Source organism: Lutra lutra, chromosome 17 (assembly GCF_902655055.1).
Source record: "Lutra lutra chromosome 17, mLutLut1.2, whole genome shotgun sequence".
NCBI classification, from domain to species: Eukaryota; Metazoa; Chordata; class Mammalia; order Carnivora; family Mustelidae; genus Lutra; species Lutra lutra.
Genome location: NC_062294.1, coordinates 58674073 through 58688920, shown reverse-complemented (window position 1 = coordinate 58688920; position 14848 = coordinate 58674073). Strand labels below are relative to the sequence as shown.

Genomic DNA, 14848 nt, shown 5'->3' with positions numbered 1-14848 from the left:
TGCTCCTCAGGGGCTCCGGCCCCGCCTTTGAAGAGCCGTCGCGGAGCGTCCCTTCCGCCCCAGGCGCCACTGACAAGTGCCAGCCCCCGGGGCGGTCGTTCTAGGATGGGTGGAATCCGCTCTCTTTCCCCCAAAACGTATTCAATCCAGTAAAAATGTGCCCCGATGGAATTCTAAAACCGGAGCTTACTTCCGGGTTAGCCAACACACCGCCTCGCGCACCAGACACAGGTACCCGGTCTGTAAACACGGAGCGCAGGCCCTACCCCGGGTGCCTCAGGCCAGGGAAGGGCCGTCAGTCTGCGCCGCCCTCGAGCCCCTCGACGGCAAGGCCGCTCTCCCGCCACAGCGGGTCTCCCAGGCGCCCTTGCGCAGGGGCTCCAGGTGCGCCTGCGCACTCAGTACCCACGCTCCACCACGCCAATGCTTGTTCTCCGGGCCTCACCCCGTCCTCCCCTGGGAGCTGGGGAATGCCTAGAGACCGGCGATGGTAGGACCTTAGCAGACCCACGGCGTCGGCGTCGGTAGGATCTTAGCAAACCGACGCCGTGCTTCTACCGACTGTTCTCTGCAGCCGTGGGCGAATGCACAGAACTCTGCATGCCCGGCTCCAGAGCCTAACCCCGAAGGCCGGGCCGGGCGCCTGCGCAGACGCTGGGGGCGGCGCCATCTTGGGCGGACGCTATCTCCCGCTCCTTCGGGCCGCGAGGACTCCTGCAGAGGAAGGCTTCGCGTCCCTGGCGTGACTCATGTGGCGTCCCCGGCCGGCGTCACAGCCTGGGTTTCTGTGGCCAGCCCCCGAAAGGCCTCCAGGCGGTCGGGAGCGGCGTGCTTCTCTGAGCCCGGGATTTGCGGAGAGGGCCGCCCACCCGCAGGAGAGCACGCACGGGCGGGGGTCTCGGAGGAGCACCGCTGCCGTGTCCACAGCAGCTTCCCGAAGATGGGAGCGCCTGTCCTCGGAAGCTCAGCCGCTGTAAGTGCACAGCCTCGTGGTGTTTGAAGCAGGTGTCGGAGTTGTGCACCCTGGCCCCGAGGCCGCGTTGCCCCTGGTGTACCCTCCCTCGGCGGGGGTCCCAGCCCCAAGCAGCCACCCATGTCCTTGATGTCTCTTCAGACGTCCCCTTCCTGGGCCTCTGGTGAGAATGGGGTCGTACGATGTGTGGTCTTCGGCGGCTGGCTTCTTGTACTTAGCAGAATGCTTTTGGGGTCCACGTGTCGTACGTTCACCTGGCATGGGGTCCCACCTCCCTACAAGGAAAGTAGCTTTGGTTCAGAACTGCTCTGCGGGAGTCGAGACGGACTGTCAAGACTTGTTCAGACATTGTGGGAATGCGGCAGCACCTACACCGCCCCCCCAACCCCACTGAAAGTCTGGGTCAGTTTTGCCAATTTCTGTTTTCCCTGGGTCAAGCATATTTAATTCAGATTTATTACCATGGAATCCTAGGGAGTTATTAAAGATGCTGACTTTGTTTACTGCCGGGCTTGGCTTTGGATCCAGGTCCTCTCACTCGCGGGTGGAGAGACTCTGGACAGCTGCTCAATCTTTCTGCGTCTCTGTTTGCAGGAGATCATTGTTTCTAGACTGAAATTACTGCATAGAAAGTCTTCGTGCATAGGTGCATACCCCAGATTAGAATGTTAGCTCTTATTAACTTTTACGGATTCTTTTTTTGGGATAGCAAGGGTGGTGAGTCAAGAAATGGATGCTACTGCAACCCATGGACTAAGGCATAAACTTCGTTGAGAAACTCGTTTTTTATGGCTAAGACCCTTTTGTGGCTTATAATTATTTGCTCCCTGGGAGTTGATAGGAAGTTTATAACCGCCTCCCCCCAACTACCAGTATTGTTTTGATAGTTTGGGTACTTTATATTTTCTCAGGAAATTGTGCATTCCCTTGATCTTTGCAGATTTATTAGGTTAAAATTAAATGGCTTGCTCTTAAGAGTGTAGTCCCTGACGGTGGAAACAAGGGTTAGAGGCCTGAGCCCTTACCAACTTTGGTGACTTGAGCAGTGTGCTTGACCTCCTGAGGCTCCAATTTCGTGTTCAGAATTGGATAACAATAGCACCTATCTTCTCTTGTTGTGGAGAGGATTAAATGGAAATCTTTGACTTAACACTAAACCTGGCAGCATAGAGAAAGTTCCATAACTATCAGCTGTTGTTATTTTCATTATGCAGAATTCTTTCCAATTAAAACAGCTTAGGGATTGTAAACCTCTATGAACTAGTTAATGAAAAGGAGTTGGGAAGCCCTCCACTGTTTCCTAGGCCTTGGAACACGTTATGGAACAGATAAATTACATGTTCCTTGAAAGTTGGAAGGAAGTTCCCATTCCTACTCCAGTCACCCTTCAAAGTCATGCTTTTTCTTCCTTTTGGGAGGTATTTTTTATATTCTCCCCTTTCATTTTGCTAAGAGTTTTAAATTTAATACTAGAGAATGGGGGTCAGTAAACCCTTTCTGTAAAGGACCAAACAGTAAATATTTTAGGCTTTGTGGGGTATTTGATGTCTGTTGAAATTACTCAAGTCAGCCATTGTGGTATGAAAGCAGCCATAGATAATATGTAAATATGGGTGTGGTTATGTCCAATGAGACTTTATTTATGGACATTGAAATTTGCATTTCATGACTTTTGTATTTGATTATTCATTTGATTATTTTTTCAGCTATTTAACCACTTTTTAATTCAACTATATTGTATGTAGTCTGTGCAGAGAGGGGGCTGAATTTGGGTGTAGTTTGCTGACCCCACCATAGGATTTCATGGCACAGTGACTAGTGATGTGATCTGGAGTCAGATAGGCATTATACTAACATACCTCCCTCCTTGGGCTGTTCAATTGAGATAATATATGTGAAAGGTCTTAGTGTTGGGAGTCAAGTGATCACATTTTAGCTATCTCACATTTCTGAGAGTTAGTTGAATAGAATTAAGTGGTAGAGGTTGACACTAGATAACTTGAGTTTAAATCCTGGCCACTTACTAGCCTTGTGACTCTGAGCTGGTCACTCAACCACTCTCCCTCTTATTTCTCATCACTAAAAGAGATTTTAATTGTACCCACTTCAGACAGTTGTCCTAAAGATTAAGCTAACACTTTATAAAGTACTTAGAAAAATCCCTGGCCCATATAAATTCTCAATTAGCATTAGCTATTATTATTTCACAATACAATATATTTGGGGTTGAAAATCCCTGTGCTGTGTTGTTAAAATGAAAGATTTTTTATTTCACTGAAGTACAATTTATAAAGCAGAGGAATTATTTGTTCCTTGGGAGTGCGAAGAAAGTTGCCAGAAAAAGGCAAGGGCTTAGAGAAGTATTTCAAGAAAGTACTCCCTTGACATTTGCCAAATTTTTATTATCTGCCTTCCTTTCAAGAATGATACATTTCATTATGGCTTTCAAATTTAAGAGCCTAGACATGTACCCAGTGGTGGTTGAGAGCTCAAGCGTCTCACAAATTTGGGTTTGATTCCTGACTCTACCACCTACTAGCATGTACCTGGGATGAGATAACTAACTTCTCAAGGCTTGCCTCTGAGGCATAAAACTTGGGTAGTACTAGCATGTGCTTCGCAGAGTTGCGATGTGGGCTAACCATCATAATGCACATAAAGGCTTGGTGCCAGGCTTTGCCCATTGTAAGAATTTAATAAATGATAGTCATTACTTTTATTATCCTCCAGGGCACTCTTAATGTAAGACCCATTTGAGATTGAAGACCATTTGCTAGGTTTTTAAATGCGCAGCCTTCCCTCTTCTTCTAGGTTTGGAATGCTTAGTATTATTATAGGAATTTTTGGTCTTAGGAGATTGCCTTCAGGAACCCATTAGTCACCAGTTTACTTCTCATAAAGGGGGCCATTTCTTGAAGATTTCCATTGTATTTGCATATCATTGTATTGGGAAGTAGAAAGCAGTGTAGACAAAAAGACCTAGGTTTGAAATCTGGCTTTCTCAACTGATCAGATTATGACTTTGAGGAGATGACATCCTCTCTGAGCTGAAGATTTCGCATCTGTAAAACAAATATATTAGTTCTAGTTTCATTATGATTATTGGGAAAATACACCCAGATACGTAAATTTGCCAGTAACTTCATCTAGATCTAATTACCCATTTAAGGTGTACAAATCAGTAGCATTTAGTATATTCACAGAATTGTGCAACCATCATCACAAGTAATTTTGGAATGTTTGCATTACCCTAAAGGGAAATCCTCACTCTCCATTCCTCTCTTCCCCAACCCTGGGCAACCATTAATCTACTTTCTGTCTCTACAGGTGTGCCTGTTCTGGACAGTTTACATGAATGGAAGAGAGCTATTCCGACTGGCTCCTTCACTAAGTGTAATGTTTTCAAAATGGATCCATGTTGTGGTATGTGTCAGTGCTTCATTCTTTTTTCCCCCAAATACTCTTGTTGAATGGATATACCACAGTTTATTTGTCCACTCAGCACTGATGGGCATTTGTGTTGTTTCTACCTTTTGGCTGTTCTGATAATTCACGTATGTTTTCATGAGGACGTACGTCTTCATTTCCTCCAGAAATGGAATTGCTGGGTCCTGTGGTAACTGTTTGACCTCTCAGGGAACTGCCAGACTTTTCCAAGTGGTACCCAGATCGTTTTTGTCAGAAAATGTTCTTGAAAGCCACTCTCCTAATTTAGTTAAAGGAACTGGCAAGCCTTCTGCCTTTTTTTAACGCCCTGTAACAATTTGTGCAGACTAAGAATAATTAGTTTCTTGGGCATTTGAAAGACACTCCAGTCAAACTGAGATTTCAAGTAATTGCTGCCTCCCTAGAAAATGATAGCATTTCTTTAAGTTTTTCCAATGTGTTAGCATAGAATTACATGGCATAGTGGTTGAAGAGCCTAACCTCCAGAGTCATTTATGAGGTATGCAATTGTGAGTGAGACTCTGTGAGCTTCAGTTTCCTTGTATATAAAACAGATAAGGACACCTGTCTCACCTATTGTAAGGATGAGCTGCAAAACATGTAATGCTCGATGTAGTGTGGAGAGCCCAAGAAGTATTAACAAAGATTAGTTTTTAATCACATAGATCTTATGCAGTTGAAAATCCGTCTGCTGGGTTACTGAAATGTATTGGAGAGCATCTTAACATAGTATTCTTTGTAAGAAGATCTTTTCCAATTTTTTCCCCTATCCTCTTAGTAGTCAATTTTGGTCATTTTTATTTTCTTTGAAAATGTTCCTTTTCAAAAAAAAAAAAAAAGAAAGAAAATGTTCCTTTTCATTGAATTTTCATATATATCATTTTAAAGTCTTATTTAATATTAATGTGTTTGCTTTAACTTTTAATAATTAATATATTTGTGTGATTCACAATTAAAAAGGAGAAAAGGGTACGTAGTGAAAATTTCCTTCCCACATGCAATCTCCAGCCACCAGTTTCTATTCCTGTAGATAGCCAGTGTCACTAGTTTTCTGATTAGTCTTTCAAAAGTTATCCTACGTATATAGTAGCAAATATAGATATGTTTCCCTTTTAATTTAACAAACAAAGTGTTCAACTCCTTGGCTTTTCATTTAATAATGTGTCTTGGACATCATTCCATAAAATATTTCTCCTTTGGTTTTTTTTGGATAAAATATTTCTCCTTTAGATGGTAATATAATATGGGATTTTCTATTACATACAGAATTTGTAAAATCTTTATTTCCAGCTGTTTTTCTGCTTTCTGAGTCATTTTCTACTTTTATCTCAATGATTGTCTTTTTCTTTCTTTTTTTTGGTAAGATTTTATTTATTTAGTTAGTTGACAGAGAGAGAGAGTGAACCAAAGAGCACAAGGGGGAGCGGATGGCAGAGGGAGAAATAGAAGCTGGCTTCCACAGAGCAAGAGCCTGATGGGGGGCTTAATTCCAGGACCCTGGGATCATGGGGTCAGAGTCAGAGACAGGCATTTAACTGACTGAGCTACCCAGGCACCCCTGATTAGTCTTTTCTTGTTCTCTTTAGATGTATCAGTGATGGGCCTTTAGCAAAACCAGCCAGGCCTGCCTGGCCTGATGATCTGTGCTGTGGAAAACATATCACCTCTCCATACCATTTTAGTCACATCTGAGGTGTTGACATGTGAGTATGTGTGGAAATCGTGCCATTGTTCAGGAGACTTGGGTGAGATTTGAGTGTTGGTTGCCCCTAGGAGGAATTCCTGTAGTGTGCTGGAGGGTGTGATTGCCAGGGATCTCCAGTCCTTAAATGGTCTACAGGACCTGTAAGGTCTGACTTCTCTTTCTAGCATTTGTCTTATGCCCGCCTGTATTCCAGTTCTGTGGCTCTCCAGATTCCTCTCTGCCTCCTAACCTTCATACGCGCCATTAATTAGGCACCGGCTGTCTTTTCTCAGCCCTGATCCAGGTCAGACTCTCCCATTGTTCATGTGTATCTTCATGACATTTACTGCTCGTCACTCACATTGTGTGGTTATGTGTGATTGTTGGGCTTCACCATGGACCATATGGCCCATGATGGCAGAGACAGTTTCCTTGTTCGTTGTACCCTAAGTGTCTGGGTGTAGTTGCTATTCCCTGCCTGTTTGTTGAATGATTGAATAAATAAGCCGCTAGGATGTTGCCAGTTCAGGATTAGGGCTTTCGGGCTGATACACCAATTTGAGGAAAAGGTATGTGAATAACCCCCTGTTTTCTAGATAAGTATTTTGATTAATATGTGAAAACTTGACTTCTGAATGTTTTTGCCTCCAATGAGAGAAGGTGCCCAGTGCCCTCTTGGATGGGAACATGTGAGCAGAACATTGAGCAGGCAGGTGAGCCTTCTTGGCATACAGGAACTCCTGTGGCTCTGAACTTCAGCACTGTCTAGACTTGACATATTTTCCTGTTATAACCTTTGAGTTCTGACAGGGTTGCCCTTTGTTTAGGTTTAATCTTATATATAGCTAATTGTTTGAGGGAGCTATTATTTTAATATTTCAATGTAGGGGCATTTTTTGTGAAAGAGTTATTTGCTTTTTTTTTTTTTTAAGATTTTATTTATTTATTTGTCAGAGAGAGAGAGAGAGAGAGAGCGCGCACAAGCAGGCAGAGCGGCAGGCAGAGGTGGTGAGAAGCAGCTCCCCGCCGAGCAAGGAGCCCAATATGGGACTCGATCCCAAGACCCTGGGATCATGACCTGAGCTGAAGGCAGCGGCTTAACCAACGGAGCCACCCAGGCGTCCCAATGCCTTTAATATAAATGTTTGGTTTGTTGATATCAGTTGTCCTGATATCCTTTGAGCGGGTTAAAAAATAAAAACCGGTTAGATTTGCTTTACTGAGGAATTTTATACAAATTTGTATACTAAGATATTTACCCATTCAGCAATGAATATGTACATGAGAGCCCCAAGTACTGGAGACTGATTTCTTTCTTTATCTTGTAAAGTAGTGTTTATTTTAACCTACCTATTCATGTGTTGACCCAGCTCTGAGCAGGAGCGGGGGACTTCCAGCGCTAGCGCTCCAGCAGAGGCCTCTCAAGACTCCCTGCTCAAGCTCTCCACTTGATTGGGGCGCAGGCATTTCAGTGGTGACATGTCTGAAAGAGCGCTCTTGATTTTAGGCTCTTCCCTAAAATTAAAATTCCATTTACTAAGTTGCCCAAATGAGAAACATAAGAATCATTTCTGACACCTTTTTTCCTGGCCTCGTGCACACAGACTGTCAGCAAGATCTCTCCCTTCTGTCTCCAAATTACATTGTATCTGTTCTCCTCTTCCTGTCTCCACTGCCACCAGGTTAGTTCAGAGCACCGTCAGCCTTTGCTAGACAGCTGCCTCCTCTCCTCCCCATCTCTCATTCTCAACACAGCAACACGAATCTTCTCAGGATGGATTGAGTCAGAACTTATGTATAAGTCTTTAATGGCTTCCCATCACATTTAGGATTAAATTCAAGATCATCTTGGTCCACAGTTCCTAAAGAGCTGGCTCTTGCACACGCGTACAACCTCATTTTATGTACCTCAACCTCATCCTAACTACCCTCCACCAATTCAGGTGACTTTCTATTGTTTCCCTTTATGGTGTTTGTATGTTGCTGTTTCGTCTGTTTAGAATGTCATTCCCCTTTCTTTTCTGGCTGGCTCTTTCCTACAACTGAGTCTTTGCTTCCCTGACTACGTCGTAACCACCATACGAACACATCCCTCCTCATTTCCACATCCTGGGTTTTTTTTTTTGTTCAGAGCCCTCAGCACAGTTTTTAAAGGTTTATTTTGCCAACTTACTTACTGTATGTATCTTCCTAGCTAGACTGAAGCTTGAAGACACATTTATCAAATGAATAAGGGCAGAGGCCATTTTAGTGGCACTCAAAATGAACCATGAACCTGGCCTTAGCATTGGTCCTAATATGTAGTAGGCACTCAAATAGTTGTTGAAAGAATGGATGAATAAGTATTTACTGAGAGATTTCTATGTATTTAAGATCTGTATAAGCTATGGGATCAGAACACCCAGTTAGTCCAATCTATTATAGATTTATTGCAGACCAGAGATTCTCAAACTCTGGTCTTAACACCCATTTACAATCTTGAAAATGATTGAGTCCTCCAAAGAATTCTGTTAATGTGGGTTATACCTGTCACTATATATAGGTTTAGAAATTAAAAGAGAAAAATTATAAATGTATATTAGTTCACTTAAAAATAATTGTAGTAAATCCAATACATGTTAATATAAGAAACTTTTTTTAAAAACTGAAAATGTCTTAATTCCTAAAACAAAAGATTACTGAGGAGAGCAGCATTGTTTTACATCTTTGCAAATCTCTTTAACATCTGGCTTGAATGAAAATAGCTAAATCCTCATCTGCTTAAGCATTCCGTCAGCCTCAGGAGAACTCCACTATACACTTGGGAAAGAAATGAGATTACTGCTGTAGATAATTTAGAAGATACTATTTTTGAGATGGTGCTGGGAGTTTTTGCTTTCACACTTCCACTTCTTTTTAATACGAACTTGCAATGATAGAGATATTTATGACATCTCTGTGGATCAAAAACTGAACAGAAAGACACAAAGATATGTGGGGTTCAAAGAGATAAACCTGCAGGACTTTTGCTCTTAAAATAAGCAGAGGAAGTTAATTCCACTGCTGTGGAGTAAGGAGGCCCAGGAGAAGCCGATGTGCACTGAGGTCCCAGGTTCACTGTGTCAAACGGGCTGGGGTGGAGTTGTCCTGACATAAAATGAGACTAGAAAAAAGCAGTGACGGTTACTCAGGCCTCCAGCTTATGATGGTTATACTCAGGGCAGTGGGAAAAAACGCGACCATGTAGAGAGTACCCAGCATAAGCTGAAGTCTTGTTCAGTGAATAATACCTCTCTCTTCACATGGCACAAATTCCCTAATTGACAATATAAAACTTGTCTTGGGACTGAGTTTCTCACCGGCAGGTAGAGATTACCCCCCCTGCCAAAAAAAAAAGCTGGATGTGGAGGGAAGAGAAGTTCTGAGAGGAGGGGAAAAGATAATCCATAGGAGAAACACTTAGAAACTAAAATTGCAAAGCACTGAGTTAAACTTAGGAAAACCCATAATAAGCAAGATAATAAAATCAATAGATAGGACATGAATTCACTTCTGACAAAATGCAATTCAGATCACATAGTTTCAGTGTGATCTTAAGATTTTTTTTTTTAAAGATTTTATTTATTTGAGAGAGAATGAGAGAGAGTTCGAGAGGGGAGAGGGTCAGAGGGAAAAGCAGACTCCCTGCTGAGCAGGGAGCCAGGTGTGGGACTCAGTGTGGGGCTCAATCCTGGGACACCAGATCATGACCTGAGCTGAAGGCAGTCACTTAACCAGTTGAGCCACCCAGGTGTCCCTGACCTTAAGATTCTTAAAAGATGAAAGATAGTATTCATAACATGTTCATCCATTTGAGAAAGAGGGTCATAAAAAAGTACCAATTAAAAATCGTAGACATAAAGAAAATATAGCCATTGTAAAACACATAAAGTGAAATACTATACTGGATGCAGTTAAAAGGAGGAATTACAGGGGCACCCGGCTGGCTTAATCTGTACAGCATGCAACTCTTGATCTTGGGGTCGTGAGTTCAAGTCCCATGTTGAGTATAGAGTTGACTTAATAAAAAAAAAAAGTGTGTGTGTGTGTGTGTTTAAAAAAGAAAAAAAGGAATTAGCAACCCAGAAAAGAATATGAAAAATAGAGAAAATAAGATAAATGGAGGATAGATGAAGAAAGGCCAGTATACTCCAGTACAGAAGAAAATAGAATTGGAATGGCAGAAAAGCTATTTTGGCCAAGACATACTGGCATGAGTTCTCCAAAAGGGAAGAAATACCTTCATCAAGCACACAAGTTCTGAGCAGGATAAACAAAAATAAATCCCATCACCTATTCTAAAAGCTCCAGGGACATTTAGATTGATATCAAACCTTCTCCTCAGCAATGTCTGAAGACAATGGAATATTATTTTCAAAATAAGGAGAGAAGATAAAGGTCACCTTAGAATTCCATACCTAGATAAACTGTCATTTAGAAATGTCTCCTAAAGCCATTTTTAGAAATACAAATAGAAAGACTGTCTTACACACTAACTAAAATTTTATTTAAGGATTTATTTCATTAAAAAAAGATGAATCTAGAGAGGAGTGAAATTTAAGCAAAAATGAATAAATTATTAAAATATCAATAAATATAAAATTAGTCATTGAATATAAAAAACTTTTTGGTTTATTTAAAAAGTATGGCTAAATTTCTTGACAATAACTAGAAAGGGGGAATAGGAAATTCAAAAATGGCTAAGGTATTCCAGGATATCTTTTATTATTTATACTGTTAAATATATACTTGTATACAAGTTAGGAATTTAAGGTGGACGTTAAAATAACTGAAATATAATTGAGAGCTTCTATATTAGCAGAGGGGGAAAAAAGGGGGTAAAGAAAATTTGATCTCAGTAGAGAGTAAGAAAGGAAAAAATAAGCAAAGGAAAAAGCACAATCATCAAGCAAATATATCAGAAATTAAAAATGCAAACATATTAACTCCTCTATGAAGAGTAAACTCGCAGAGTAATTTCTTTGATATCCAACTTAACAGGAAATCATGGATTTGTTTCTACCTAAAAATATGGCCTTGAAACATAAAGCAGAAGGGAAAGAATTAACCAGGAGCAGTGGATTAAAACCTTAGGTATAATGGGTGGTTTCATGATAATTACTTAGGACTGATATATTAAGCAGAGAGAAAATTAGTAAGAATTCTGAAAATGTGAACACATAGTTAATAAGCTTGATTCTATGAACACAAAGAGAAATTGGTAGCTAGTATTTACAGAATACTCATTCTTTTCTAATGCATTGAACAATTAAAAATTGATTATATCAAGATCACAAAGGAAGTTTTAACAAAAACATCAAATAATAACATATAGGCGATGTCATTTGGCTATAATGCAGTTAAATTAGGAATCTGTAATTAAAGACTTTTGCAGAACTTAGAAACCTAAAGGCATTCTTAAATGTCATGAAGAGGAAGTGTGATGGAAACAATATAACACCGTACTGAACAGCAGTGAAATACACGCAAAGCCAGTCAAGTGGTACTTGGAGGGAAAGTTAATAGTTTTAAGTATATCTGTTAAAAATTAATGGATTAAAATGTATGAGTTAAATATGCAACTCAAAATGCTAGGAAGAGAAACCCAAATAAGTAGGAGCTAGGAAATAATAAAATGAACAGAAATTAAATGGAAAAAAGGAATATGGTTAAAAAAGCCAAAAGTCACTTTAAAAACATAAAATTGTCAAATCTTTAATAAAGCTGATAAAGAACATCATAGTAGATGAAATGGTATTAGTACTAGAAAAGGTGACATATTACCAATGCAGAAGAGATTATAAATCAAAGAGAATACTGTGAATAGTTCTGTGCTAATAAATTTAAGTGAAATGAACAGTTTTCTTGTAAAATATAAACAACCAAAATGACTCAAGACAAAGCAGAAATAAAAGTCCCAAACTTACAAGGAAACAAAATCTAAAATATTCTACGAAAGAAGACGTCAGATCTACATAATTTTATGGTGAGTTATACTAAGCTTTCAAAAGCAGAGAACCCTATTTTTTTTATAGACTGTTGTGGAGAATATAAGCAGCAAGATAACAATCCAAGTCATTTTATAAGGCTGGCATAACCTTGATACTGAAGCCAGGCAAGGACAGTGTAATTAAGAACTTAGATGCAAAAAACAAACATGAAATATAAGCCAATAGTATCCAGCTGTATATGTATATAAATCAGACTCTCGTAGTCATGCTCAAGTAGGATATAGGAATGCAAACATGTTTCAGCATCAGAAAATTAGACTTCATTCTCCACATTAACAGATGATATAAAATAATAAAGTATAATCTTCCCCCAAAATATAGAAAAGCCGTTGTATGAAATTAAACTTATTCATGGTAAATTTTTTAGAAAATTAGAGCTTAAAGGAATTTCCCTAAACCCCAATAAATAGGCTCTACAAAAAAGCTTGTGAACATTTTTACTTGATGGTTAAAGGTAAGCTGTATCCCCACCTCAGAGATCCTAACCAATGTGTTATGATAATGGAATGAGTTATGATTGTCAAGAGAAAAAAATTGTCATTAATAAAGATAGTGACATTACCAAGAACCAGGAAAATTTGTAGAGAAACTAATGAGTGTTAGAGCTAACAGGACTGGTAAACAAATTCACTGACTACGAAATAAAAAAAGCAATAGCAGATAATTCTTCTCAAAAGCTCATAATCTAATGCAAGTCATGAGAAAATATTAAATAAACTCATTGAGAGACATTCTGTAAAATCTTACTAATACCTCAAAACTGCCAAAGTCATGTAAAACAAGGAAGTACTGAGAGGCTGTCACAGCCCAAAGTTGCCTAAGGAGAAGTAACAATGTGTCCTAGATAGGATTCTGGAACAAAAGGAAGACATTTACAGAAAAACCAGTAAGATAAATATAAAGTCTGTAGTTTAATTAATAATTCTGTACTAATGTTAATTTTTTCATTTTCACAACATTCCAAGGTTAGGTAAGATGTTAACATCAGGGGAAACTGGGTGAGGAATCTTTATCTTTGCAATTTTCCTGTAAACCTGAAGTTACTTTAAAAAAAAAAAAAAAAGCTGTACCACATTGTAACCCCCAAATAACTGATTAAGTAATAGGGGAAAAGACCTCCTAAAATCAAACTGAAATTCCAATAGGATATATTTTCTTCAAGTGTTTGTTTTTTTTTTTTTAAGTAATATTTGTACCCAACATGGGGCTTGAACTCACAACCTTGAATCATCAAGAATTGTGTGCTCCACTGCCTGAGCCAGCCAGGCGCCCTCGCGGTAGTGTGTTTCATCAAACTTGACAAGCTAATTCCAAAACTCATTTGAAGATGGAGGGTGAAGAATAGTCAAAGATGCTTTTGGAAAGCAAGGTGGGCAGATGCCCTTTCAGGTATCAAGATGTTGAAAGCTATAACAATTACTATGATGTGTTAACACACAGAGATAGACAAATGGGCTAGGGGACAGATGAGAGAATTTAGGAACAGGCCTGCCCATCTACAGAAACATGACAGGAGAAAAATCAGATCCCAATCACAAAACATACAGAAAATTAAACATAAAAACTTCAGACTATTAGAATAGCTTTATGACTTCAGTGTGGGAAGGGATTTCTTAAGGTACAAAAAGCAGAAATATGAAGGAAGAGATTGTTAAATTTTACAGCATCAGTATTTAACACCCATAGGAAAGGATATTGATGGCTTTTCTTTAAACTTGTTTATGGTACATATTTTAGACTTCTATTTAAGTGCAACTGGGGTAGGAAATGGGAGGTAATTCAAATTCATTATTTGCCTTTAAAGATCACCCTGGATGTTATGTAAAGAATGTTGGGAGGGAAGGGTTTGGACTAGAAGCAGTTTTTCCAAGTGAGTAGGCTAATGACCAGGGGAATTCATGGTGATTAGGATTGTCAGAAAGGGGGAAAACGTTGGACAGATTTGGGATGGCTTAGATGTAGGGTTAGCAGGACTCGCTGATGAATTAGATGGTGTTATTAAGGAAAAGAAGACTCAAGAACAATTGTGAGATTTTTGGCTACCACAACTGGTGCGGTTTATAGAAGTATATAGAAATATAGAACGAGGAAAAGGAAAATAAAATATTTGTTTTAAATGCTTTCAGTTCCTGTTAGATATTGAGGGGGAGCAGTCAGCTGTTCAGCTTATGGATAAAGGAGATTGAGCTTCTGTGGAAAGTTCTGTGGCAGAGGATATAAACGTGGGAGCTGCTGGCATCTCGGTGATATTTAAACCACGCCACTAGCCGAGACTGCTGCCTCTGGAGCAGATGCTGATGGAGAAGCCTAGTGACTGACTGAGTTCTGAGGGTTTATAAATTGAACAGAGCAGAAGCCAGCTAAGATGATGGAGAAGAGGCCACTGAAAATCAGAGTGGTGTAGGGTCACCAAAAATAAGATAGTGTGTGTTCTTGTTTGTTACTGTTTCTTTTAACGAGGATGTTGAATATCACTGAAAGATCCAGTGAAATTAAGATCCGGTGTCCTAGCTGCATAGGGAATTGCTCAGCAATTTCTTTGGCTAGAAGGTATGGCATAGTAGAGGGAAAGAACGTGCAGTAAGGCCTTTGAGTTAGAAGACCACTCCATTAAGAGAGGGTTTTGGGGAGCGTGGGAGGAAAGAGTGCTGAGGAAAGGGGTAGTAGCTGGAGGAGCTCAGAGGGGATGAGGTATCTGAATGGAATGAATGATCC

At 40.1% G+C, this 14848-nt stretch overlaps 1 long non-coding RNA gene across 1 annotated transcript; it reads left to right on the top strand.

The window, feature by feature from the left end:
- The first annotated feature begins 431 nt into the window (after window positions 1–431).
- On the top strand, window positions 432–6123 carry LOC125088999 (uncharacterized). The gene is made up of 3 exons (XR_007123825.1): window positions 432–973; window positions 4301–4396; window positions 6007–6123. It is a non-coding gene; the product is annotated as an uncharacterized LOC125088999 (long non-coding RNA).
- Window positions 6124–14848: the final 8725 nt, after the last annotated feature.